Here is a 12,153-nt window from a genome sequence, read left to right as displayed (position 1 = left end):
TAACTCAATGAAACCAAGCAATGCCTGCAGGGCAACCCAAGACGGGTGGGTCATGGTGGAGAGGCCTGACAGAATGTGGTCCACTGGAGAAGGGAATGCAAGCCACTTCAGTATTCTTGCCTTGAGAACCCCATGAACAGTATGAAAAGGCAAAATGATAGGATACCAAAAGAGGAACTCCCCACGTCAGTAGGTGCCCAATATGCTACTGGAGATCAGTGGAGAAATAACTCCAGAAAGAATGTAGGGATGGAGCCAAAGCAAAAACAATACCCAGCTGTGGATGTGACTGGTGATAGAAGCAAGATCCGATGCTGTAAAGAGCAATATTGCATAGGAACCTGGAATGTCAGGTCCATGAATCAAGGCAAATTGGAAGTGGTCAAACAGGAGATGGCAAGGGTGAATGTTGACATTCTAGGAATCAGCGAACTAAAATGGACTGGAATGGCTGAATTTAACTCAGACGACCATCATATCTACTACTGTGGGCAGGAATCCCTCGGAAGAAATGGAGTAGCATCATGGTCAACAAAAGAGTTCGAAATGCAGTACTTGGATGCAGTCTCAAAAACGACAGAATGATCTCTGTTCGTCTCCAAGGCAAACCATTCAATATCACAGTTATCCAAGTCTATGCCCCAACCAGTAAAGCTGAAGAAACTGAAGTTGAACGGTTTTATGAAGACCCACAAGATCTTTTAGAACTAACACCCAAAAAAGATGTCCTTTTCATTATAGGGGACTGGAATGCAAAAGTAGGAAGTCAAGAAACACCTGGAGTAACAGGCAAATTTGGCCTTGGAATGCGGAATGAAGCAGGGCAAAGACTAATAGAGTTTTGCCAAGAAAATGCACTGGTCATAGCAAACACCCTGTTCCAACAACACAAGAGAAGACTCTACACATGGACATCACCAGATGGTCAACACCGAAATCACATTGATTATATTCTCTGCAGCCAAAGATGGAGAAGCTCTATACAGTCAACAAAAACAAGACCGGGAGCTGACTGTGGCTCAGATCATGAGCTCCTTATTACCAAATTCAGACTCAAATTGAAGAAAGTAGAGAAAACCGCTAGACCACTCAGCTATGACCTAAATCAAATCCCTTATGATTATACAGTGGAAGTTAGAAATAGATTTAAGGGTCTAGATCTGATAGATAGAATGTCTGATGAACTATGGAATGAGGTCTGTGACATTGTGCAGGAGACAGGGATCAAGACTATCCCCATGGAAAAGAAATGCAAAAAAGCAAAATGGCTGTCTGGGGAGGCCTTACAAATACCTGTGAAAAGAAGAGAGGTGAAAGCAAAGGAGAAAAGGAAAGATATAAGCATCTGAATGCAGAGTTCCAAAGAATAGCAAGAAGAGATAAGAAAGCATTCTTCAGCGATCAATGCAAAGAAATAGAGGAAAACAACAGAATGGGAAAGACTAGAGATCTCTTCAAGAAAATTAGAGATACCAAGGGAATATTTCATGCAAAGATGGGCTCGATAAAGGACAGAAATGATATGGACTTAACAGAAGAAGAAGATATTAAGAAGAGGTGGTGAGAATACATGGAAGAACTGTACAAAAAAGATCTTCACGACCCAGATAATCATGATGATATGATCACTAATCTAGAGCCAGACATCCTGGAATGTGAAGTCAAGTGAGCCTTAGAAAGCATCACTATGAACAAAGCTAGTGGAGGTGATGGAATTCCAGTTGAGCTGTTTCAAATCCTGAAAGATGATGCTGTGAAAGTGCTGCACTCAATATGCCAGCACATTTGGAAGACTCAGCAGTGGCCACAGGGCTGGAAAAGGTCAGTTTTCGTTCCAATTCCAAAGAAAGGCAATGCCAAAGAATGCTCAAACTACTGCACAATTGCACTCATCTCACAGGCTAGTAAAGTAATGCTCAAAATTCTCCAAGCCAGGCTTCAGCAATACGTGAACCGTGAACTCCCTGATGTTCAACCTGGTTTTTAAAAAGGCAGAGGAACCAGAGGTCAAATTGCCAACATCCACTGGATCATGGAAGAAGCAAGAGAGTTCCAGAAAAACATCTATTTCTGCTTTATTGACTATTCCAAAGCCTTTGACTGTGTGGATCACAATAAACTGTGGAAAATTCTGAAAGAGATGGGAATCCCAGACCACCTAACCTGCCTCTTGAGAAACCTGTATGCAGGTCAGGAAGCAACAGTTAGAACTAGACGTGGAACAACAGACTGGTTCCAAATAGGAAAAGGAGTACGTCAAGGCTGTATATTGTCACCTTGCTTATTTAACTTCTATGCAGAGTACATCATGAGAAATGGTGGACTGGAAGAAACTCAAGCTGGAATCAAGATTGCTGGGAGAAATATCACTAACCTCAGATATGCAGATGACACCACCCTTATGGCAGAAAGTGAAGAGGAGCTAAAAAGCCTCTTGATGAAAGTGAAGGAGGAGAGTGAAAAAGTTGGCTTAAAGCTCAACATTCAGCAAATGAAGATCATGGCATCTGGTCCCATCACTTCATGGGAAATAGATGGGGAAACAGTAGAAACAGTGTCAGACTATGTTTTTCTGGGCTCCAAAATTACTGCAGATGGTGACTGCAACCATGAAATTAAAAGACGCTTACTCCTTGGAAGAAAAGTTATGAGCAACCTAGATAGTATATTCAAAAGCAGAGACTTGACTTTGCCGACTAAGGTCCATTTAGTCAAGGCTATGGTTTTTCCTGTGGTCATGTATGGATGTGAGAGTTGGACTGTGAAGAAGGCTGAGCGCCGAAGAATTGATGCGTTTGAACTGTGGTGTTGGAGAAGACTCTTGAGAGTCCCTTGGACTGCAAGGAGATCCAACCAGTCTATTCTGAAGGAGATCAACCCTTGGATTTCTTTGGAGGGAATGATGCTAAAGCTGAAGCTCCAGTACTTTGGCCACCTTATGCGAAGAGTTGACTCATTGGAAAAGACTCTGATGCTGGGAGGGATTGGGGGAAGGAGGAGAAGGGGACGACCGAGGATGAGATGGCTGGATGGCATCACCGACTCAATGGACATGAGTCTGAGTGAACTCCGGGAGTTGGTGATGGACAGGGAGGCCTGGCGTGCTGCAATTCATGGGGTTGCAAAGAGTCGGACATGACTGAGCGACTGAACTGAACTGAAAGAGACGAATCGCCCACCCAAAGCCCCTCTGGACTCACACTCCCTGAGTTTAAATCCTACTGTAAAACCGCAGCCATCACAGCAGTGCAGAGACAGCAGCAGTGTGTCTAGCTGCCAAGTGTGAGGAGTGGGGAGAGGTCTCATGTCTCGGCCCTCTGGAACCACTATTACGGGGCTCCCTGCCCTAACCCTCTGCTGGTTTTCTGGGTGGCAACCCCCTGCTGGGGAGCCCCCTTTGTTGATGCTTCCTGCCCAAGGATAGCTCTTTTGGGCTCACTGTTCCAAAGCTCAGCTGTTGCTTCTCAAATTTCCACCTCTGGGCCAGGGCAGCTTTTGGGGTAAGGGGCAGGTTGGACCCCAAACAGTGTTGCCCTTGCACTTGCCACTGACATTGACATTGGGTCTCAGTATAGGTGGCCGTTTCCCCAGGATAATGTAGTTCAGGGGCTAAGCAGGTACTTCACATCTCAGGACATAGAGGTGGGTGTCTGTTACGCCATCTTCCCTGGGTTCCCATGCAGATGAATCCATCATCAGCCTGGAAACCAATTCCAAAGGGTCCTTTAAGTGTCAGCCCAGATCCCACACTCCATGGCTCCACATTCCAAAAAAGTGATGCTCCTTTGAAGGATGGAAAATGCATTTTCTGCAGATTAAAATGAACAAAGAAACAAAGCACCATGTAGTTGGCTAAAATCTTACCTAGAAATATTCTTTTATTGAGCTTTGGAGTTAATTTTCCCATATAAGGAATACCAAAAGGGTGACTGGAAGGGAATTGACTTTTTAAGACTGTCTGTTTATTGTTGTTGTTGTTGGTAGATTAAAATAGTATGGTTGGCCAAGTATGAGGGTGAGAAAATGTTCCTACTCTTAATCATGCAAATTCTGAGAATTTGTTTCAGACTAATTGTGCAAAACTTGTACAAAGCAGCAGCTAGTTTTCCTGCTGTGAGTGGTTATGGCAGCCAGCTCTCCTAGCCTCGGAGCGTGTGGCCAGTGGGCCAGAGTAGGCCCTTCCCTACAGCCTGTTCTCTCCTATCAGTCACCCTCCTGGGCCTCAGGGCCCTCTTCTTGAGCACACTGGACCTTCTCCTTGCTGGTTCCTCTGCCTGGAGCCTCTGGTCCCTATAAAGCTGTGGCTCATGCTTCCCCAGGCTCTGCTCACCGCAGTCCTCTCTGAGAAGCTGCACATGACCACCCAGTTGGAGTAGTGTCCTCCCCAGGGGGGGTGTTACGTCAGCCTGATGACTTGCCCTCTCTCTGTGGGTCTCAGAAGGGCAGAGACCCTGTCTGCCCTGTTGCCTACTGCAGTGGTCCCCCACCTTCTTGTCACTAGGGACTGGTTTCATGAAAGATAATTTTTCTAAGAACCAGGGAAGGGGAATGGTTTGGGGATGATTCAGGTGCATTACATTTATTGTGCACTTACTTTATTTCTAGTCTAATGTCACTGCTGATCTGACAGGAGTCCATAGCCCAGAGGTGGGGGACCCCTGGTACTGAGGTGCTGAGGTGGGGCTCAGCAGTGCTGGTTGGGAAGAGGCGTGAGGGTGGGCCCCTGCTGTGCCTCACACATCTATCCCATTGTAAACATGGCTCTAAAAATACCCATGTCACACCCCCTTCCAGGATCCAGGCTGCACCCCTGCCAGGGCTTCCCATGGAGGAGCCTCTGTCCCTTCGACTCCAGAGCTGATGCTCTGGTCACACCCCGCCTCTCTAGAACCTCAGCACCTCTTGCCTGGAGAGTCCTCCTTCCTCGGCTCCCTAGACTTCAAGTCCAGGCCTAGATGTCTCCTGCCTTGGGTGGCCCTTTTGCCTTCTCAATCAGCTTGCCCACCTCTGGATGCTCATCCACACAGAGGTCCGCATGCTGGACTGCCGGCCTCTCTGATTGGCCAGAAGGATACCTGAGCCCACAGGTACCCACCCCAGGGTGGCCCGGCTCAGAGAAGGAGAGGAGTGAAGACCTTCACCCAGTGAAGTCCCTCCTGGGGCATAGCTGCGCCTCCTTCTTCCCTTCCCCTCCTCCTCCCCTGGTTTCCATTTTGTCTGTTTGCCTCTCCCATTTGTACAAGAGCCAATCTAACTTATGAAAAACAAGCTGTCATCTTAGTGTTTTTATAACTCGTTCCCCCAACAGCTGTTGTGTTTCCAGATGTTCATTACTGCTGTATTAGTGGAGGTTCTTAGGGATACTTGGGCTGACAGGATACAAATTGATTTTCAAGTTATGCTGATTGCTTAGACATATTTCTTGCACCAGCTAAGCAAAATGGGAAAAAAAAAAAAAAAACCAATCCAAAACACAACCCATGCCATATGGCACACATGGTCTTTGATCTAAGGGGTTTGGGCCACATGTGAACCAAATGCCAAAGACATCACACTGACTGGAGAAGGTGTGGCTAGGGACAGGTTTCCAGGGAGCATTAATTGGGTTAAACCTAGTGTGGCCCTCAGATACTTTGTACTTTCTGGCTTCTGCTGTGGGCTGAGAAAGGCTTTGTAGAGTGCAGAAGGAGCATGGATCCTGGAGTCAGACCTGGTGTGACTCTCAGCATTGCCACTTACTTGGGGTGTGTGATTTTGGGAAAGTTGTTAATCCCTGAACAACACTATCTGCAGAAATCAGACAATATGGATATGTGCCACTCAGGTGGTTATGAGCAGCCATCAAGACAGGGCATGCCAAACTGGAATAGCCCCAGACCAGCTTGGGAGAGATGGGGAGATATGGCTACATGGCAGTGAACAACTGGAATCTTTACCAGTTTTCATCAGTAGCAGGGCAGGAAGTTCTTGATCTGTCCCAGAATCTGCAGCTGATCCTGCCTTTAGACGCCCAAGGAGAGAGCTAGGAAAGCAACCAAGCCAAAGGCGTTGTGGTTTCCGCGGCTGCCACATGGTGTCGCTGTTGTACACAAGCCCTGCGCCGCTCAGTGGCGGCTGGTCCACTGCAGCGGTGAAGGCCCTAGCTCGGGATGCACTGTGCACACGCCTTGGCTACAGGGTAGTGATGCTATTCCTTTCTCTCCAAGAGGGCCCCAGGGTCCTTCACTGGAGATTGTACAGCAGAGAACACTAAAGGTCCTCTTATGGGGCAAGGGTGCTTCACTGATATCATAACCAGAGAGGGACCACTCCTGTGGTTTCCCCAGAAAGCAAAACTGGACTGCAAGGTGACTTGTCTCTAGTCCTAGATGTGGGAAAACTGCTTTGACTTTAAATTCCAGCTCATTGGTGCCTCCTCACGTGTGTAGATAAGCAGGCTCAAGTGATTGGCTCCTGGTGATCTATCAGCCAGTGTAAAGTCTTCCCAGGTGGCTTAGTGGTAAGGAATCTGCTTGCCAATGCAGGAAATGCAGGAGACATGGGTCCAGTCCCTCAGTTGGGAAGATCCCCCGGAGGAAGAAATGGCATCCCACTCCAGTATTCTTTCCTGGGAAATCCCATGGACAGGGAAGCCTGGCAGGCTAGAGTCCATGGGGTTGCAAGGAGTCAGACACCGCTGAGCTCACACACATAGCTGGTGTGGACTGCTTCCCTTCCCCTCCACCCAGGCGGGCTGGCAGGTCAGGGGCAGTGTCACAGGTTGGTAGGGTGTCTTGGTATCCAGGATATTTGTCTATAGATCACCCTGCAGCCCTTACTTCTGGGAGCCTGTTGGGGCAGCAGATGGAGGGACCAGGTCTGCACAAGATGGCTGTTTTCCATCTGAGTAGAGTCTTCCCTATGAGACCAAGATGTAAGGGAGTTTCAATAAGGCCATGTTTGGATCACCATGCTTCATTGCTGATGAATAGGCTCTGAAAGCTCTCTGTTCTTACTTAGAGAGGCATCTTGGACTTTGTTCAGGGCTCATGAGCATACCCACCGCTGTGGGCTGCTTGCTGGGCTAGGACAGACATCTCAGAGTTCCCCTTGCCTTGTTTCTTGCCACATCTTATGGACCCATTACCCCATCCATCCTTCCATTCATTGTTGAAAGTCTATGGCGTGTCCAACGCTGTGACTGGTGTTAAGGGGAAGAAGCCCACATGGGGTGATGGGTTTGGGGGAAGCTGGGCTCCTGGGGGAAGGGCAGGACCTGAATTGCTGAGTGGGAGGAATTTGAGAGATGTGAGTGGAGGTGACCTTGCTGAGGGAAAGTGATGACTATGCCATGTGTGAAACCTGGCAGTATGGCTAGCTGGTCTGGAGCAAACAGCTTTCCTGGAGGAGGAGGGAGAGAAGCCAGGAGAAAGGGGGAGGGGAAAGGGAGACACCCTTTTCCTGGGTCTCTGCCCATCTTTTGGTTAACCTTCCAGTCTCAGGTTTGACAGCATCTCCTGAGGCAAGTCCCCCCTTCCTACCAGGCCAAGACTAGGTTAGATAGGTTAGATCCCCTGGTTAGTAGATCTTTTAGCCCCATGTGCTTTTTAAAAAAAACTGAAATTCATATTAAATAATAGTTTGTGTGATTATATGTTTGTCACCTGCGATCTGGTGGGGGGCACCTCCATGGGGCCTGGGCCATCTCTGATGCTTACTGGATATTTGCACCTGCCTCTGGTTGGAGGACTGGAGTTCTGCCTTTGTCCATTTGAGGAGGTGCTGGCAAGGGATCTGAATTCCCCTCCCAGGGTTGTCACCTAGTGAACCAGTAAGGTCATTACCTTTCTGGTCTTCGTTGTCTCTGAGAAAACAAAACAAATTATTGAAGCAAAGTGTCTTTGGGTTTCCTCCCAGCTCTGAGCTCCTGTGCATTGCGCAAAGTGAAGCCCACGAGAGGTGGCAGAGCCCCCTGGATCTTGGCTTGGCTGCCTCTTTCTCTGCTCGCTCCCTTCTGCCTGTTTCCCCCCTGCAGTCCCACCAGGACTGAGGGCTGCGCTGGCAGCACTGTGGCTGGAAAGCACCCGCAGCATCACGGGGAGATCTGTCGCCTTGAAAGACTCATGATGGTTTTTCCGTTGAGCTGACCTTGAGATGTCAGATTGTTCCTGATTCGTGGGGCTGGCTCTGGGTGGCCAAGTTCCTCATTCTGGGGGTGATGTTTATCTGTGGAGGGATGTGGTTGAGAAGACCAGTGTATGGGTGGTCACGCTGTCCACAGGCACACTCCCCCACCTCCTGGCCGTTAGGGGAGATTAGTGATGTGGTGTCAGAAGGAGGAAAGCCATATCTTTCTTGATCATGCACAGTACACATGACAGATTATTGGGTTTCCTGAAAATGGAGTTGGTGATTTCTACTGACATTTATGTTACAGGAACCTGAGTCAGATTGTGCAGATTGTTCTATGTGTCTCTGTGGAGTATTTGGCTTCACTGCTGATGACAGGGCTCCCGCAACAGTTGTCCTGACATTGCAGGGATGCCCAAGGGGAGCAGGGCTGTGTCCTCACCATCATCCTGGCCCCACCCAGACAGGAGAAATCAACTCCCTGAAGTGTTTGCCCCGAGGTAGAAAGGCCTCAGAGAGTCCAACTTGGGGTCTTAACCTCTGTGTCTGCAGGGCTCTAGACTAGTCTAAGGAGAAGCTGGTTTGGCTCTGGGCAGTGGCTGGCTGTGCATTTAGAGGTATCTTGTGCTGATCTGGTTGCAGAGTAGGCATGTGGATGACTTAATTCCATGTCCTTTCGACAGCTGTGGGGCAGGGACCATCACACCTCGTCTCACCAAGCTACTAGGCCTCATCAGCTGGAGCGGGCACCGTAATGGGTCAGGGGCCCAGAAGAAAGGGTGATGTACATGGCACAAGTCTTGCTAGTTCCCTGGCCCAGCCCCGTACCTCCCTCCTCTGGTTCTGCAGTGGTCCCTGTTCCTCAAGGGGCCGAGCCCAGGCTGAGCTCTGAATGGTCTCTCATAGCACACTCCTGTCCCCAGGATGTCCTCTCCGCTATGGAAGAGAGGGGGCCAGCATGGTGGAAGGACAAGCACATTTGCAGACCTGTTTTGGGTTGGCTGCAGCCACACCTTATCAGGGTGTGCTGGATCATTAAGTCCAAAAAAGGCAAGGGTGGGGTCGTGAGGGTGCTAGCAGCCTTCTGCGCAGGCATTTTTCTGAGTTCAGGAGGCATCTCTGAAGGATGAGGACTGGTTCCTTTGGGAGGTCTGGGCGAGGGGCTGCTACAGCGATCCCGGACAGGGAATGCTCCTAAGGCCCTCACTCTGGGGGTCCTCACCAGGGCCCTGGACTGGTTGACTCTCTCTGATCCTCTCTCTGGGGCTGCATCCATCCCACCCCAGATGGCCTGGGAATCTAAAGGCTCCCACTCAACTCTTCTCCTGGACTCAGCCCAGGGGCTCCTCAGCTGGAGGCTGCAGGCCCCTTGGCACACAGAAGGCCTGGTGGCTCCCCTACTAGGCCTGGTAGGGCCAAGGGTTGGAACTGCAGAGACCTCCTCTGGAGTCCATCTGCGTTTGTGTTGTGTCCTCAGAGGGCCTTTCCCCAGGCCCCACCAAGCCTCCCTACAGTACTAGAGTCCTGCTCAGCACGGGGTCCTGTCCCCACCTGCTTCTGTCCTTCATTTTCCCCTCCACTCCAGTGTCTGTTGGCAACTTAGCCCCGAGCAGGGTGCCAGGCACTTAGTAGGCACCATTTAAAAAACATTAGTCAGGGCATCAAAGGAGCAGGGATTCCACCCAGCCACATGGGGGAGGATAGGAGGCTGTGCTGGCAAAGCCTGGCAGCCCTAGGACATCCGTGGGAATGTCTGTTGTCCTGCAGTGCAGACTTGGCTGCCTCTCTAGACAGGAGCTACAAGCCCCCATCCCCCAACCCCCAACCCACCATGTTGATTCCCTGTGGTGGGGGCTCCTCTCTTGGGGCTGAAGTACCTGTCCCAGCCTCCTCACTGGGGTCTTCTGGCCTGGTGACCTGGACTGGGCCCCAGATGGGAACCTCAGTGTACCCCCAACTACTCCTCTGTATTAAAGCCTAGGCAACCCCACCCTCTCCTCTGTGCTGCCTGCCTAGCGGTCCTGCTTCCTGTCAAGGGAGAAAGGAGTAGTTCTGGAATCACTTGCCTCCACTTGTCAGAGGCCTTGTCAGGGGAAGGGCGGGAGCAGGGGGTTCATTGGCACCGAGCACCCCAGCCTTGGCGCGCTTGTTCCTTCCTGCTGTCTGGGTGTTTGTGCCGTGCCTCTTCCTGAATGTCCCCAGTGTGTTCCAGTACGAGTGGCCACAAGTATGGACTTTGGTTTGGGTGCAATTGTGAATCCTTTGCTTGGTAGCTATTGATCTGAGGCAAGCTGGTTAACCTCCCTAAGCTTTTGTTTATTTATGTATTTTAATCTGCAAAATTGGCATATGGATGATATTGGACCTTTAGCGTGCCGTGAATGTTGTGAGCTTCGGGCTTAGCTCGGGCTGGTGAACGTCAGCTGCTGGCCCCACGAAACTTCCTGCAATGGCTTCTCTTCTCTTGGGGAGACTGGAATTAGAGGAAGGCCATCCAGCGGGGTGCTGGGGGAAGCTGTAACCTCCTCTCACTGCGCTGTGTCCCAGAGCCCCAATTCTGAAATTGAAAGGACATCCTCTACTCAAGAGAGTGATTTGCAAACTGTCTCTGAAACTGCTTTTCAACTCGTGTCCGAAGCTTCCGTGAAGCTGCTGTGGGGACCGCCATTGGACAAGAGGCATAGAGTGGACTTTGTACCCTTCTCTTGAACGAGGGCTACTCTTGCTTCTGTAGATTCTGTCAAACATTGGACTCCACATAATATTTCTTTAAAATACATGACTGCTGCTGCTGCTGCTGCTAAGTCGCTTCAGTCGTGTCTAACTCTGTGCGACCCCAGAGATGGCAACCCACCAGGCTCTCCCATCTCTGGGATTCTCCAGGCAAGAACACTGGAGTGGGTTGCCATTTCCGTCTCCAATGTATAAAAGGGAAAACTGAAAGTGGAGTTGCTCAGTCGTGTCCGACTCTTTGCTACCCCATGGACTGCAGCCTACCAGGCTCCTCCGTCCATGGGATTTTCCAGGCAAGAGTACTGGAGTGGGTGGCCATTGCCTTCTCCAAAATACATGACACACTGTTATAACAGTTTGAACATGAATATTTATATAATAATCTTTGGTAAAATGTTTGGGCACAACTGTATTAAAATGACACCATCATCATCACCATTTTAAGCTGTTAAGAACAGATCCTACACTAATCTGAGCCAAAAGGCAGAGAAGCAATCATAATCACTTAAAAAATAAAGTTATATAAAGACTTCCCCATGTTAGGCAGTCTTCTAAATTCTGAAGACTTAAAAAGGCATAAAAACATGGCCCCTGCCATCAAGGAGAATAATTAGCAAATGTCCATAAAAATTGCTTTCATTCCCACCTGTGTGTTCATTAAAGCCCATGGGGGTTGCAGATAAAGAAACAGGGGCTGAACTTCTAGAAAATATCAACACCACCAACCAGTGGGACTCAGCTTTGCCCCACCCCCACTTCTTCCCGTACACACACACACACACACGTACATACACCTACCTTCCCTACTCATTCCCCATTGTCTCCAGTCCTGTCCCCAAAAGCAGGGAGAATGAATATCAGCTTTGAGACAGTGGGTCTGATGTTTAAGACCCACCCCTAAACCAAGGCCTGGGCTGCTTCGTTCTCATATTTGTCTTGTCAGGCAGAGAAAGCAAGCTACAGTTTTGTGTGCTGTGTCCATGCCTAGGGCTTCCCAGTGGCGCTAGGGGTAAAGAACCTGCCTGCCAATGCAAGAGCCAGAAGAGACACTGATTCAATCCCTAGGGTGGGAAGATCCCCTGGAGAAGGGCATGGCAATCCACTCCAGTATTCTTGCCTGGAGAATCCCAAGGACAGAGGAGCCTGGCAGGCTACAGTCCATAGGGTTGCAAAGAGTTGGACATGACTGAAGCAATTTAGCACGTCCATGCCTGCCATTATGAGAATACTTAGCCTTCCTTGTGTGGATCTGAAAAAGGGTCCCCCGAGGTGGAACTGGGATCCCCATGTCCCTGGGGAGTGGACTCTGTC

General features: G+C 49.6%; 1 pseudogene; it reads right to left on the bottom strand.

The window, feature by feature from the left end:
* Window positions 1-11,137: 11,137 nt before the first annotated feature.
* Window positions 11,138-11,338, bottom strand: LOC138077342 (U2 spliceosomal RNA; annotated as a pseudogene).
* Window positions 11,339-12,153: the final 815 nt, after the last annotated feature.

Source organism: Capricornis sumatraensis, chromosome 3 (genome assembly GCF_032405125.1).
Source record: "Capricornis sumatraensis isolate serow.1 chromosome 3, serow.2, whole genome shotgun sequence".
NCBI classification, from domain to species: Eukaryota; Metazoa; Chordata; class Mammalia; order Artiodactyla; family Bovidae; genus Capricornis; species Capricornis sumatraensis.
This window is presented reverse-complemented; position numbering and strand designations above follow the sequence as displayed.